The sequence below is a fragment of the Aegilops tauschii genome, chromosome 2 (genome assembly GCF_002575655.3).
Source record: "Aegilops tauschii subsp. strangulata cultivar AL8/78 chromosome 2, Aet v6.0, whole genome shotgun sequence".
Taxonomy (NCBI): Eukaryota; Viridiplantae; Streptophyta; class Magnoliopsida; order Poales; family Poaceae; genus Aegilops; species Aegilops tauschii.
This window is the reverse complement of record NC_053036.3, coordinates 167,926,080-167,941,190: the sequence shown is the minus strand read 5'-3', so window position 1 is coordinate 167,941,190 and position 15,111 is coordinate 167,926,080. Positions and strand designations below refer to the sequence as shown.

At 41.3% G+C, this 15,111-nt stretch overlaps 1 long non-coding RNA gene across 1 annotated transcript; it reads right to left on the bottom strand.

The window, feature by feature from the left end:
• Window positions 1–8,423: 8,423 nt before the first annotated feature.
• On the bottom strand, window positions 8,424–11,171 carry LOC123497352 (uncharacterized). Its single transcript, XR_006671042.2, has 4 exons — window positions 10,800–11,171; window positions 9,820–9,898; window positions 8,925–9,002; window positions 8,424–8,693 (listed from the first exon to the last, which is right to left on the bottom strand). It is a non-coding gene; the product is annotated as an uncharacterized lncRNA (long non-coding RNA).
• Window positions 11,172–15,111: the final 3,940 nt, after the last annotated feature.

Here is a 15,111-nt window from a genome sequence, read left to right as displayed (position 1 = left end):
AGGTATTAAAGCAAAGGATGTTAAAAAATTACCTCCTATTGAAGAAATACATGGACTTGACACACCACCACCACAGGTGGTAAAGGTAAATTCTTTAATGAAATTTGATGAAAGTGACATCCCTTACAATAAGCATCCTAGTCAATGCCTTTATGAGTTTGATAACTACATTAGAAAACAAGATCACTTCAATGCAAATGTTATGAAACAATTGAAATACAACTATGATATGATTGCTCTCTTAAGTGACTTGTTATTTAGAATCACTAATGATGTTAGAGGTGTAGGGAAACATGCCTCTATGGTCCAAACCCAGCTAGAACAAGTTGCTAAATCTCAAAGAGAATTGCTTGCTGAAATGAATAATAATGTGAATGACCATGCTATTAGAGTAGTAACTAGAGGAGGAAGAATGACTCAGGAACCACTTTATCCTGAGGGACACCCTAAAAGAATTGAACAAGACTCTCAAAGAATTAATACTGATGCACCTAGTCCTTCTAAAAATAAAAAGAAAAATGATAGGACTTTGCATACCTCTAGTGAACCTGAAATAAAAAAACCTCCCGAGGATAATAATAATGTTTCTATCTCAGATGCTGAAACTCAATATGGTAATGAACATTCATCTAGCGACAATGAAAAAGATAATGATGATGTTCATAAAGACACTCAACTAGACATTGATAAAGAACCATATAATGATGTTGAGATAGAACCTGCTGTTGGTCTTGATAACCCACAACCTAAAAATAAAAGATATGATAAAAGAGACTTTGTGGCTAGAAAACATGGTAAAGAAAGAGAACCATGGGTTCAAAAACCCATGTCCTTTCCACCTAAACTAACTAAGAGAAAAGATGATGAAGAATTTGAACGCTTTGTTGAAATGCTTAGGCTAGTCTTTTGGCGCACCCTCTTGACTGATATTTTAAAGATTGCCCCTTATGCAAAATACATGAAAGACATCATCACTAATAGGAGAAAGATACCGGAATCTGAAATCTCCGCCATGCTTGCTAATTATTGTTTTAAGGATGGAGTACCTAAAAAACTTGGAGATCCAGGAATACCAACTATACCTTGCTCCATCAAAATAAATTATGCTAAAACTACTTTGTGTGATTTAGGAGCTGGTGTTAGTGTTATGCCTTTCTCTTTATATAAAAGACTTGATTTGAATAAACTCACACCTACTGAAATATCATTGCAAATGGCTAATAAATCAACTGCCATACCTATCGGTATTTGTGAGGATGTGCTCGTTGTTGTTGCAAATGTTACTATCTTAACAAACTTTGTTATATTTGAGATGCCCGAGGACGACAACATGTCAATTATCCTTGGTAGACCCTTTCTGAATACTGCAGGGGCTGTTATTGATTGCAATAAAAGCAAGGTTACTTTTCATATCAATGGTAACGAACATACGGTGCACTTTCCGAAGAAACAATTGCAAGTGAATGGTATTAATGTTATTGAAAAATCTTTGGCACTCACTATTGGAAGTTTTCAACTACCTCCACCTACTGCCAAAAAGAAATATGGGATACTTATTGTTGGGGACATGCATATCCCCGTTGAGGTAACTTAGTGTTTTATGGAAATTCTTCGGTTTCATGCTAATCGAATGTGGTTGTTAATAAGTCTTGAACAACCTTATTAATGGATCATCTTTGAGAGGTATGAAGTTGATGAATTTAGTAGGCACTAACTTTTGCCCTTAGCTTTTTGTTCTCTGTTTTGCTTAGTCAAATAAAATAAAATGCCATGTTTATCCTGTTTCCTGGATTTTCCGTGCAAAAAAATGACCCAAATTTTTTTCTCATAATGCCCTGAAAATTTAATACGATTTTCTCTGATTTTTTTTTGAATTTTTGATGCAATTAACATCAAAGGGGTGCATCTGGTGACCACAATACACCACGGTGCGCCAGCAACCCCAGGCACGCCCTGGTGGGTTGTGGTCCCCACGTGGACCCCGTCACTTATCTCTTCAGCTCATGCCATCTCCTACCTCCAGAAAAAAAATCACCATAGATCTCTCTCTCCCATGTTCTTGCTCTCGAACCCGCGGATTTCGATCTCTTTGCTCAAAGCTCCGTTTTCGAAACTGTTTTGGGGGATTTCTACTTGGTATGTGACTCCTCAATCGTCCAATTAGTCTTTGCTTTAGTGGTTTGTATTTTGAATAATTAGTCACTCTTGGTGCTGTTGTAGATGAGCTTTCATGTCAAATTCTTGGAGTTATAAGTAGTTTGGATGCTTAATATAGCCTCTATGCATCCATATGTGTAGCTGCTATCATTCTTGCGAACTTTTTTTTACAAAAAAATTTTGGACTAAAATTTTCAGAATTTTATCTATAGGAATAAGATGCATTTCTTTAGGAAGTTTGCCTCCAAGAAAATGCTAAATGAGTCATTAGGGAATCATCGGACAATGACCTCAACACTCCGAGAAGGGCGGAGGTGCGGCCGTGCCAATGGCCGCATAATGCCTTCATGGAGGTGGCCGGGTTCCATCAACAGGTCGCTCAATTTGTTGCAAATGCTGGGCTGACCGACTTCATCACAGCTGAGTGTGATCAATACCATCTCCTTACAAATTCCTTTGTGCAAAATTTTCTTTTGCTGAGTAGGAATAACCCCCCTGAGGTGCGGTTTATTTTATATGCCGAAACCCGTCAGATACCACTTACTGACTTTTGTGATATATGCTTGATTGCATCTGACGGGAAATAAGAGAGCCTAGACCTGCAGAGTTTGAGGACTTTTATCATACTCTGTTAGTGGGAGACGAGAGAGGCGTATCGAGTGTTACCGCCACTAGTTTGTAGTTTCCTTTTGTGAATTACTTTGCTCTATTCATCGCGAAGTGTTTAATTGCTAGAGAAAAGGTCGGTGCACTCAGTGCTCCCGACTTCGCCATTCTACGCCGTGCACTACATAATGACCACACCTTTAGCCTAGGGGCTATCATGACACGTCGTTTGTACCTTAATAGAAACAAGGGCAAAATTCATGGTGGTATTTATGCTACTCGCTTAGCGAGCCATTTTAACATTCAATTATGCCAACATGATTATCCTTTGTCCCAAGTTTATCTAGATCACGAGGCGATGGTGCCTCACCAGTTTACTGATGATACTGATTCTCTTCATAATATTCGTTACGACCTGGTTTTTAGTGTGGATTCCCGTGATTTTATTCCGCTGACTGCACCTGCTTTGTTTGATTCTACTGACAGGGGCGGATACAGGGTCATGCTAGTAGACATTATTGCTTACCGTAGGCAGCCGCTGAGGAGGAACCTCAGGAGTGGGACGCTCAGGTACCTGCACCACAACACTTCAAAGTGGGACCAGATGGCTACTACGAGTGGTGATTACCAAGCTAGGCCAAAAGCCTAAGCTTGGGGAGTACGTGTTTCCACCGACATTACATTCATGTTCACACATTTCATCCAGTTATCGGTGTTCACAATTTTGCATTATATTATCCATGCTAAATTTATTTTCTTGCTTTCTTCTTGTGTGTTTGAAAAGCTTTGAGAAAACCCAAAAATATTTCTTGCTTCTTTTCGGATTTTCTTTCCAGTTTAATTCATTGTAGTATTAAAAAGAAAACCCAAAAAGATTTCCCGATTCTTCTCCTTCTTGCTTATTGGGAGCTTTCCCGTGTAAATAGTTTTTCTCGTTTTTGTTTTCCCTTCTTTAGTTTGCTTTCTTCAAGAAAAACTAAAAACTTCAAAAAAATTCTTTTCCTTTTATTTGAGTCATACTGAGGAGAAGATCAAACAATGAAAATGTTGAGTGGCTCTCATATGCATTATTGTTGATCTAACAAAGAGACCAAATTGCTTTGTCTTCTCCTGTTGAATAAAATGTTTGCAGATTCCAGCTTAGTCCACGGCACTCTTGCACTATTATTATTTTCATACCATTCAGTCATGCAAGTGAAAGGCAATAATGACGATATTTGATGAAGTGACTGTGGCAGAGAGAAATGGGTATGGACTCAACTTGTTCTGTTTTTGTAAATATGTTTAACCTAGTATCCATGATTCAACATATTATGATCAAACATGTTTGCAATGACAGTTAGAGATTATTGTTTCTCATGCCATGCTTAAGTAGCTGGGACTGAATAACGATTTATCTTGGATGTCAACATGCATTAAAATGATTGTGATGTAGTATGATGATATGGTATCCTCCTCTGAATGTTCCAAGTGGCTTGACTTGGCACATGTTTATGCATGTAGTTGAATCAAAACCAACATAGCCTCTACGATATTTATGATCATGGGGTTCATATCCTACTCATGCTAGTATTCAATGTCAATTATGCATAACGCATGTTCATGACCGTTTTCGCTCTCTAGCTGGACGCTTCTCAACCTATTTGCTAGCATTCACCTGTACTAAGTGGGAATACTGCTTGTGCATCAAAACCCTTAAACCAAAGTTATTCCAGATGAGTCCACCATATCTACCTATGTGCGGTATTACCCTGCCGTTACAAGTAAATTTGCATGTGCCACCTCTAAAATCTCAAATAAACATCTGTTTTGTGTGCCTGGACCGCTCACGGAGCGACAGGGGGTGGTCAGTATCTTTCATGCTAAGCGGGTTATTCTCATGATGAGTGTTTATTCACTCGTCCTTGCATGAGAGGGATGGTAATAGGGATTCCCAGTCCCGAAATAAAAAATTGCAAATAATTAAACAAGACTCCCCCAGGATTGATGTTGGTATGGATGGTACCCGTGGATTCGGCTAGCCGTGGAGTGTGTTTGTTGGTGGAGGGGGAGTTAACCTTTACTTTTATCGCTTGGGAACTGCCACTAATGTATTTAGCATGGAAGATATTGATAACTCTTGGTCGTAACGATGACAGGAAGGGTGTACTCTCAAAATTACATTTATCTCTACTTTTAAAACTCTGAGCTCTGGCACCGCTACAAATCACTGCTCCCCTCTGCGAAGGGACTATCTATTTAATTTTATGTTGAGTCATCACCTTCTCAAATAAGCGCTAGATCTGAGAGCACTATTGTCATCCTCATGCATTGTGTAAAGTTAATGTTGGATGCATCATGACTGGATCTTTTCTACCATGAATTACAATGTTTAGTCGCTGCTTTAACTTTGGAGGTGCTCTACATTTATGTTTTGCGGTCTCAGAAAGGGCTACCGAGATATCACTATTGTCATATTATATCATGATTGTTTTGACAAAGTGTTGGCATTTGAGATACTTTATTATTGCTCGCTAGCTGCTTATGCCATTGATATGGGTTAATATAATTCTTAAGATATATTATTGACATGGTTAGTCATGATCTTTGCTGAAAACCTCTGTGCTACTTAAGCTTATTTATGTAAACAAGAACAAAAGAGTTCGTAAAAGTTTTTCTTTTTCACTTCCAGTTTATCAACCGAATTGCTTGAGGACAAGCAAAGGTTTAAGCTTGGGGGAGTTGATACGTCTCCGTCGTATCTACTTTTCCTAACGCTTTTCTCTTGTTTTAGACTCTAATTTGCATGATTTGAATGAAACTAACCCGGACTGACGTTGTTTTCAACACAAGTACCATGGTGTTGTTTTTGTGCCGAAATAAAAGTTCTCCGAATGGAACGAAACTTTTTGGAGAATTGTTTTACAATAAAAGAAAAATACTGGAGCCAAGAACCACCGGAGGGGGGCCCCTGGCTGGGCACAAGACACCAGGGCACGCCCCCCTCTGGCGCGCCCTGGTGGGCTGTCCCCACCTCGTGGCCCCGCAGACCCTAATTTTGATGCTATAAAATCCTATTTTCGGAGAAAAAAATCAGGGAGGAAGTTTCATCATGTTTCATGATACGGAGCCGCCGCCACCTCCTGTTCTTCATCGGGAGGCCAGATTTGGAGTCCGTTCGGGGCTACGGAAGGGGGATCTCCGATCTTCGTCATCACCAACCCTCCTTCATCACCAATTCCATGATGCTCCCCACAGGGAGTGAGTAATTCCTTCGTAGGCTCGTTGGTCTGTGAGGAGTTGGATGAGATTCATCATGTAATCGAGTTAGTTTTGTTAGGGATTAATCCCTAGTATCCACTATGTTCTGAGATTGATGTTGTTATGACTTTGCCATGCTCAATGCTTGTCACTTTGGGCCCGGGTGTCATGATTTCAGATCTGAACCGTTTATGTTTTCACCATTATATCTATGTTCTAGATCCGATCTTGCAAGTCATATTCACCTATTACGTGTTATGATCCGTAAACCCCAGTGTGACAGTAATTGGGATACTTTCCAGTGATGACCTAGTTTGAGGAGTTCATGTATTCACTATGTGTTAATGCTTTCTTTCGGTTCTCAATTAAAAGGAGGCCTTAATATCCCTTAGTTTCCTTATGGACCCCGCCGCCACGGGAGGGTAGGACAAAAGATGTCATACAAGTTCTTTCCGTAAGCACGTATGACTATTTACGGAATACATTCCTACATTTTATGTATGAACCAGAGCTAGTTTTCTATCGCCCTAGGTTATGACTGTTATATGATGAATACATCCAAGGAGAGCGCCACGGGCACGGTCACTGCCACCGCTGGCACAGTCGCCACACCCTGGTGCGGGAGATGGGAGGTGCCTTGGGTGCGGTCGTTGGAGTGGCCGGAGGAGCGAGCACTCGGGGCGCGACCGCCCGTGTTGGAGCTGCCGCCCGAAGAACCATCGCCCTTCATGGCGAACGCGGAGGCGCTCTCCTTGGCCACGCGGTGCGCCTGGGACTCCTCGGCCAAGACGACTCGGGAAAGAATGGTGTTGAAGCGGAGAGCCTGGTCGCCGAGAACCACGTGAATGGTGTCGAGACGCTTGGCCAGGCCATGAAGGAACTGCGTGGTAAGATCCACCTCGGTGACGGCATGGTCGATGTCGGCGAGGCCGTCGGTAAGGAGCTTCATGCGACGTGCGTACTCAGAGACCGAGAGGTCACCCTGCTTGAGGTGGCGGTATTGGCGGTTGAGCATCATGAAGCGGGCGATGCGACTGGCGAGGAAGAAGTCCTTAATCTTGTGCCAGATGGCAAAGGTAGTGGTGGCGCCGATGACGTGATCGCACATGGTGTCAGAAAGGGTGGCATAGATCCATAGGGCGACATGGGCATCCAGTTCAAGATACTAGGTGGTGGCATTGGGTGGAGGAGGGTGCTTGACGAGGAAGGTGAAACCATAGCGGAGAAGCACCATGAGGAAGAAGGTCTTCCACTTGTGGTAGTTGTGATCAACGGGGTTTAGGAGGAATTTGATGTTATTGATGATATGGTCATTGTAGATGGGATTGCGAGGGGCGGGGGCTAGTAGTGCCGGGGAGGGGACAACGCCGGAGGCGAACAAGGGGCAAATTGGGATCTGGAGGCAGCGGAGGAGCCATTGATGAGGGAGGGATTAGTGCCGAAGATGAATGGCGGAGAGGAGGCCGCAGAGGTGTTGGTGGAAAGGGAGCTCGGCGAGGTGGCAGAGCTGGTGATGTCGGAGGAGGAAGAAGGCTGAATGCCGACCATGGGTGTTCTTGGAGTCTGATACCAAGTTGGAAAGATTGTTTCCTCTTCTTGATTGATTCTGTTACACATTACATGTTATGTACCCCACGAGAGGGAGAGAGCGCACCTGTGAGAATAGGCACGCAAGCCAACGGGGCGATGAGATCCCGAATTATAGGATCGTGCTACGTACTACTATGTTATCTCTACTCCTAATGGAGCAGTTGGTAGTCTCCGTTCCAGGTTTATTTTCGTCCCACCTCACCCGGTTTTTTTGGTACCTATTTTGTACCTCCTCCCACCTCCTGCCGCCTAACGCTGACCAGTCAAAAACCGAAAAAAACACGTACCAAATCCTCCGCCAGCCCCATCGCTCTTCAGGTCGCGCCCGAGACATGCGACGAAATAAAACCTACGACGGTTAACCAGCGAAAAAAAAAGTAGGACGATTGAGCAGCGAAAAAAAACCCCGCCTCGTCACATGCCCTGGAGCGAGGACGACTCGCACGCCAGTCTCCCTGCACTGGATCGTCGCCGCCGCCGCCCTTCATCCGTTCGCCGCCGCCCCAGTCGCACAACGAACCCGCCGAGCCGTTCCCCATCTGGACACGCACGCCGATGCATTGATCCGACGCCGCCGAAAACGTCCGTGATCCGGCGCATATCGACGTTCAGTTTACCGGCGCAGATCCATCAGGTATGACGTCCAGTTTACCTATACCCATCACATCTCATACAACCATCACAACTCGCCGATGCATCTCATACAAACATCATATAGGTATCACGCGCACGCCGATGCATTGATCCGCCGCCGCCGAAAACGTCCGCGATCCGGCGCAGATCAACCTTCAGTTTACCGGCGCAGATCCATCGGGTATGACGTCCAGTTTACCTATACCCATCACATCTCATACAAACATCATATAGGTATCACGCGCACGCCGATGCATTGATCCACCGCCGCCAAACATGTACAGGACCCGGCGCTGATCGTTTTCGAGGAGACGCCGACGAAATATATGTATCTCATACAGCCATCACATCTCATACACCCAACGCATCTCATACTCCCATCACATCTAATACACACATCTCATTGCAAGTTGGTAGTGCTTTCACAATGGCCATCTCACATACGTCATGAGTGAGACTTCAGTATCCTGTTCCAGTGAAAAATTAGATGTAGCATTCTGTAGGCACACTTAGTCATTTTCTAATTGAATCTGGCATAAGATAGTAGACTTTTCCAGTTGAAGCAAAATCTATCTACAAGTTCGATTTTATCCTTGGGGTATGAGTCAGGTCATGTTAAATGGTAACATTGGCAGATGCATGTAGAATCAGCTGGAGATGGAGCTGGCCAGTTTGGTAGAGAGGGTAAGGGACCGTACCATGAAACCAGAGGGAGGCCGAGGTCTGGCGTCTTGGCGGGGGTGTTGTATTTTGCACTTGTCTCCTCAACCGGCGTCCTGGGAGGCGCGAACAGCAGAGCTAGAAAAGTCAATATCACGGAAATACACCGAACAGCAATATGATCATACAATTTGGGCCAGTTCGCTTCTATGATTAGACAACACAACCAGGATACCAGTATAGATCATTAATGACTTCTCTTTGCTCATTGATAAAATGTGGTAACACTACAAGTCAACTACAAGAAAGATGTCTTGTATCAATGGCATACAGTGAGAATCAATGGATAACAGTAAAGATCATTATTGCCTTTTCTTTGTTAAGTTTGTGGACATCAAAAATTGTAGCCAAACAAAACTGTGATAATAAAATTGTAGTAAATTCACGATAATGTAGAATCACCGAACAGCCTTATGTATTCAGTCAAAACTGTGATACTAAAACTATTGTAAATTGAATCTTTTTGTAATCTCAAGCTTGGTGCTATTTTTCAAAGCCTGCTTTCAAATTCTGCATACTTAGTCATTTCACTCAGTCAAATTCATACATGAACTTGGCTCCTACAATAAGACAACACATCCGACTACCAACTTGCAATGAGATAGCATTCTGTAGGCACACTTAGTCATTTCACTTAGTCATTTACTAATTGAACCTGGCATGAGATAGTAGACTATTCCAGTTGAAGCAAAATCTATCTACATGTTCGATTTTAAATTTTAATGCAGAAAGATGGGTACCTATATCCTTGGGGTGTGAGTCAGGTCATGTTAAATGGTAACATTTAATAATGTATATAAGCCACGACAGATGCATGTAGAATCAGCTGGAGCTGGATCTGGCCAGTTTGGTAGAGAGGGTAAGGGACCGTACCATGAAAACCAGAGGGAGGCCGAGGTCTGGCGTCTTGGCGGGGGTGTTGTATTTTGCACTTGTCTCCTCAGCCGGCGTCCTGGGAGGGTCAAACAGCAGAGCTAGAAAAGTCAATATCATGGAGATACACCGAACAGCAATATGATCATACAATTTGAAAATTTTAAAGCCTTCTTTCAAATTCTGCATACTAGAGGCAACACATAAAGTAACTAAACTGTCCTTATTACTTAGCAAAGTGGGCCAGTTCGCTTCTATGATTAGACAAGACAACCAAGATACCAGTATAGATCATTAATGACTTTTCTTTGTTCATTGATAAAATGTGGTAACACTACAAGTCAACTGCAAGAAAGATGTCTTGTATCAATGGCATACAGTGAGAATCAATGGATAACAGTAAAGATCATTATTGCCTTTTCTTTGTTAAGTTTGTGGACATCAAAAATTGTAGCCAAACAAAACTGTGATAATAAAATTGTAGTAAATTCACGATAATGTAGAATCACCGAACAGCCGTATGTATTCAGTCAAAACTGTGATACTAAAACTGTTGTAAATTGAATCTTTTTGTAATCTCAAGCTTGGTGCTATTTTTCAAAGCCTGCTTTCAAATTCTGCATACTTAGTCATTTCACTCAGTCAAATTCATACATGAACTTGGCTCCTACAATAAGACAACACATCCGACTACCAACTTGCAATGAGATAGCATTCTGTAGGCACACTTAGTCATTTCACTTAGTCATTTACTAATTGAACCTGGCATGAGATAGTAGACTATTCCAGTTGAAGCAAAATCTATCTACATGTTCGATTTTAAATTTTAATGCAGAAAGATGGGTACCTATATCCTTGGGGTGTGAGTCGGGTCATGTTAAATGGTAACATTTAATAATGTATATAAGCCACGACAGATGCATGTAGAATCAGCTGGAGCTGGATCTGGCCAGTTTGGTAGAGAGGGTAAGGGACCGTACCATGAAAACCAGAGGGAGGCCGAGGTCTGGCGTCTTGGCGGGGGTGTTGTATTTTGCACTTGTCTCCTCAGCCGGCGTCCTGGGAGGCGCGAACAGCAGAGCTAGAAAAGTCAATATCATGGAGATACACCGAACAGCAATATGATCATACAATTTGAAAATTTTAAAGCCTTCTTTCAAATTCTGCATACTAGAGGCAACACATAAAGTAACTAAACTGTCCTTATTACTTAGCAAAGTGGGCCAGTTCGCTTCTATGATTAGACAACACAACCAGGATACCAGTATAGATCATTAATGACTTTTCTTTGTTCATTGATAAAATGTGGTAACACTACAAGTCAACTGCAAGAAAGATGTCTTGTATCAATGGCATACAGTGAGGATCAATGGATAACAGTAAAGATCATTATTGCCTTTTCTTTGTTAAGTTTGTGGACGTCAAAAATTGTAGCCAAACAAAACTGTGATAATAAAATTGTAGTAAATTCACGATAATGTAGAATCACCGAACAGCCGTATGTATTCAGTCAAAACTGTGATACTAAAACTGTTGTAAATTGAATCTTTTTGTAATCTCAAGCTTGGTGCTATTTTTCAAAGCCTGCTTTCAAATTCTGCATACTTAGTCATTTCACTTAGTCAAATTCATACATGAACTTGGCTCCTACAATAAGACAACACATCCGACTACCAACTTGCAATGAGATAGCATTTTGTAGGCACACTTAGTGATTTCACTTAGTCATTTAGTAATTGAACCTGGCATGAGATAGTAGACTATTCCAGTTGAAGCAAAATCTATCTACATGTTCGATTTTATATTTTAATGCAGAAAGATGGGTACCTATATCCTTGGGGTGTGAGTCGGGTCATGTTAAATGGTAACATTTAATAATGTATATAAGCCACGACAGATGCATGTAGAATCAGCTGGAGCTGGATCTGGCCAGTTTGGTAGAGAGGGTAAGGGACCGTACCATGAAAACCAGAGGGAGGCCGAGGTCTGGCGTCTTGGCGGGGGTGTTGTATTTTGCACTTGTCTCCTCAGCCGGCGTCCTGGGAGGCGCGAACAGCAGAGCTAGAAAAGTCAATATCATGGAGATACACCGAACAGCAATATGATCATACAATTTGAAAAATTTAAAGCCTTCTTTCAAATTCTGCATACTAGAGGCAACACATAAAGTAACTAAACTGTCCTTATTACTTAGCAAAGTGGGCCAGTTCACTTCTATGATTAGACAACACAACCAGGGTACCAGTATAGATCATTAATGACTTTTCTTTGTTCATTGATAAAATGTGGTAACACTACAAGTCAACTGCAAGAAAGATGTCTTGTATCAATGGCATACAGTGAGGATCAATGGATAACAGTAAAGATCATTATTGCCTTTTCTTTGTTAAGTTTGTGGACATCAAAAATTGTAGCCAAACAAAACTGTGATAATAAAATTGTAGTAAATTCACGATAATGTAGAATCACCGAACAGCCGTATGTATTCCGTCAAAACTGTGATACGAAAACTGTTGTAAATTGAATCTTTTTGTAATCTCAAGCTTGGTGCTATTTTTCAAAGCCTGCTTTCAAATTCTGCATACTTAGTCATTTCACTTAGTCAAATTCATACATGAACTTGGCTCCTACAATAAGACAACACATCCGACTACCAACTTGCAATGAGATAGCATTCTGTAGGCACACTTAGTCATTTCACTTAGTCATTTACTAATTGAACCTGGCATGAGATAGTAGACTATTCTAGTTGAAGCAAAATCTATCTACATGTTCGATTTTATATTTTAATGCAGAAAGATGGGTACCTATATCCTTGGGGTGTGAGTCGGGTCATGTTAAATGGTAACATTTAATAATGTATATAAGCCACGACAGATGCATGTAGAATCAGCTGGAGCTGGATCTGGCCAGTTTGGTAGAGAGGGTAAGGGACCGTACCATGAAAACCAGAGGGAGGCCGAGGTCTGGCGTCTTGGCGGGGGTGTTGTATTTTGCACTTGTCTCCTCAGCCGGCGTCCTGGGAGGCGCGAACAGCAGAGCTAGAAAAGTCAATATCATGGAGATACACCGAACAGCAATATGATCATACAATTTGAAAATTTTAAAGCCTTCTTTCAAATTCTGCATACTAGAGGCAACACATAAAGTAACTAAACTGTCCTTATTACTTAGCAAAGTGGGCCAGTTTGCTTCTATGATTAGACAACACAACCAGGATACCAGTATAGATCATTAATGACTTTTCTTTGTTCATTGATAAAATGTGGTAACACTACAAGTCAACTGCAAGAAAGATGTCTTGTATCAATGCCATACAGTGAGGATCAATGGATAACAGTAAAGATCATTATTGCCTTTTCTTTGTTAAGTTTGTCGACATCAAAAATTGTAGCCAAACAAAACTGTGATAATAAAATTGTAGTAAATTCACGATAATGTAGAATCACCGAACAGCCGTATGTATTCAGTCAAAACTGTGATACTAAAACTGTTGTAAATTGAATCTTTTTGTAATCTCAAGCTTGGTGCTATTTTCCAAAGCCTGCTTTCAAATTCTGCATACTTAGTCATTTCACTTAGTCAAATTCATACATGAACTTGGCTCCTACAATAAGACAACACATCTGACTACCAACTTGCAATGAGATAGCATTTTGTAGGCACACTTAGTCATTTCACTTAGTCATTTAGTAATTGAACCTGGCATGAGATAGTAGACTATTCCAGTTGAAGCAAAATCTATCTACATGTTCGATTTTATATTTTAATGCAGAAAGATGGGTACCTATATCCTTGGGGTGTGAGTCGGGTCATGTTAAATGGTAACATTTAATAATGTATATAAGCCACGACAGATGCATGTAGAATCAGCTGGAGCTGGATCTGGCCAGTTTGGTAGAGAGGGTAAGGGGCCGTACCATGAAAACCAGAGGGAGGCCGAGGTCTGGCGTCTTGGCGGGGGTGTTGTATTTTGCACTTGTCTCCTCAGCCGGCGTCCTGGGAGGCGCGAACAGCACAGCTAGAAAAGTCAATATCATGGAGATACACCGAACAACAATATGATCATACAATTTGAAAATTTTAAAGCCTTCTTTCAAATTCTGCATACTAGAGGCAACACATAAAGTACTGTCCTTATTACTTAGCAAAGTGGGCCAGTTTGCTTCTATGATTAGACAACACAACCAGGATACCAGTATAGATCATTAATGACTTTTCTTTGTTCATTGATAAAATGTGGTAACACTACAAGTCAACTGCAAGAAAGATGTCTTGTATCAATGCCATACAGTGAGGATCAATGGATAACAGTAAAGATCATTATTGCCTTTTCTTTGTTAAGTTTGTGGACATCAAAAATTGTAGCCAAACAAAAATGTGATAATAAAATTGTAGTAAATTCACGATAATGTAGAATCACCGAACAGCCGTATGTATTCAGTCAAAACTATGATACTAAAACTGTTGTAAATTGAATCTTTTTGTAATCTCAAGCTTGGTGCTATTTTTTAAAGCCTGCTTTCAAATTCTGCATACTTAGTCATTTCACTTAGTCAAATTCATACATGAACTTGGCTCCTACAATAAGACAACACATCCGACTACCAACTTGCAATGAGATAGCATTCTGTAGGCACACTTAGTCATTTCACTTAGTCATTTACTAATTGAACCTGGCATGAGATAGTAGACTATTCTAGTTGAAGCAAAATCTATCTACATGTTCGATTTTATATTTTAATGCAGAAAGATGGGTACCTATATCCTTGGGGTGTGAGTCGGGTCATGTTAAATGGTAACATTTAATAATGTATATAAGCCACGACAGATGCATGTAGAATCAGCTGGAGCTGGATCTGGCCAGTTTGGTAGAGAGGGTAAGGGACCGTACCATGAAAACCAGAGGGAGGCCGAGGTCTGGCGTCTTGGCGGGGGTGTTGTATTTTGCACTTGTCTCCTCAGCCGGCGTCCTGGGAGGCGCGAACAGCAGAGCTAGAAAAGTCAATATCATGGAGATACACCGAACAGCAATATGATCATACAATTTGAAAATTTTAAAGCCTTCTTTCAAATTCTGCATACTAGAGGCAACACATAAAGTAACTAAACTGTCCTTATTACTTAGCAAAGTGGGCCAGTTTGCTTCTATGATTAGACAACACAACCAGGATACCAGTATAGATCATTAATGACTTTTCTTTGTTCATTGATAAAATGTGGTAACACTACAAGTCAACTGCAAGAACGATGTCTTGTATCAATGCCATACAGTGAGGATCAATGGATAAC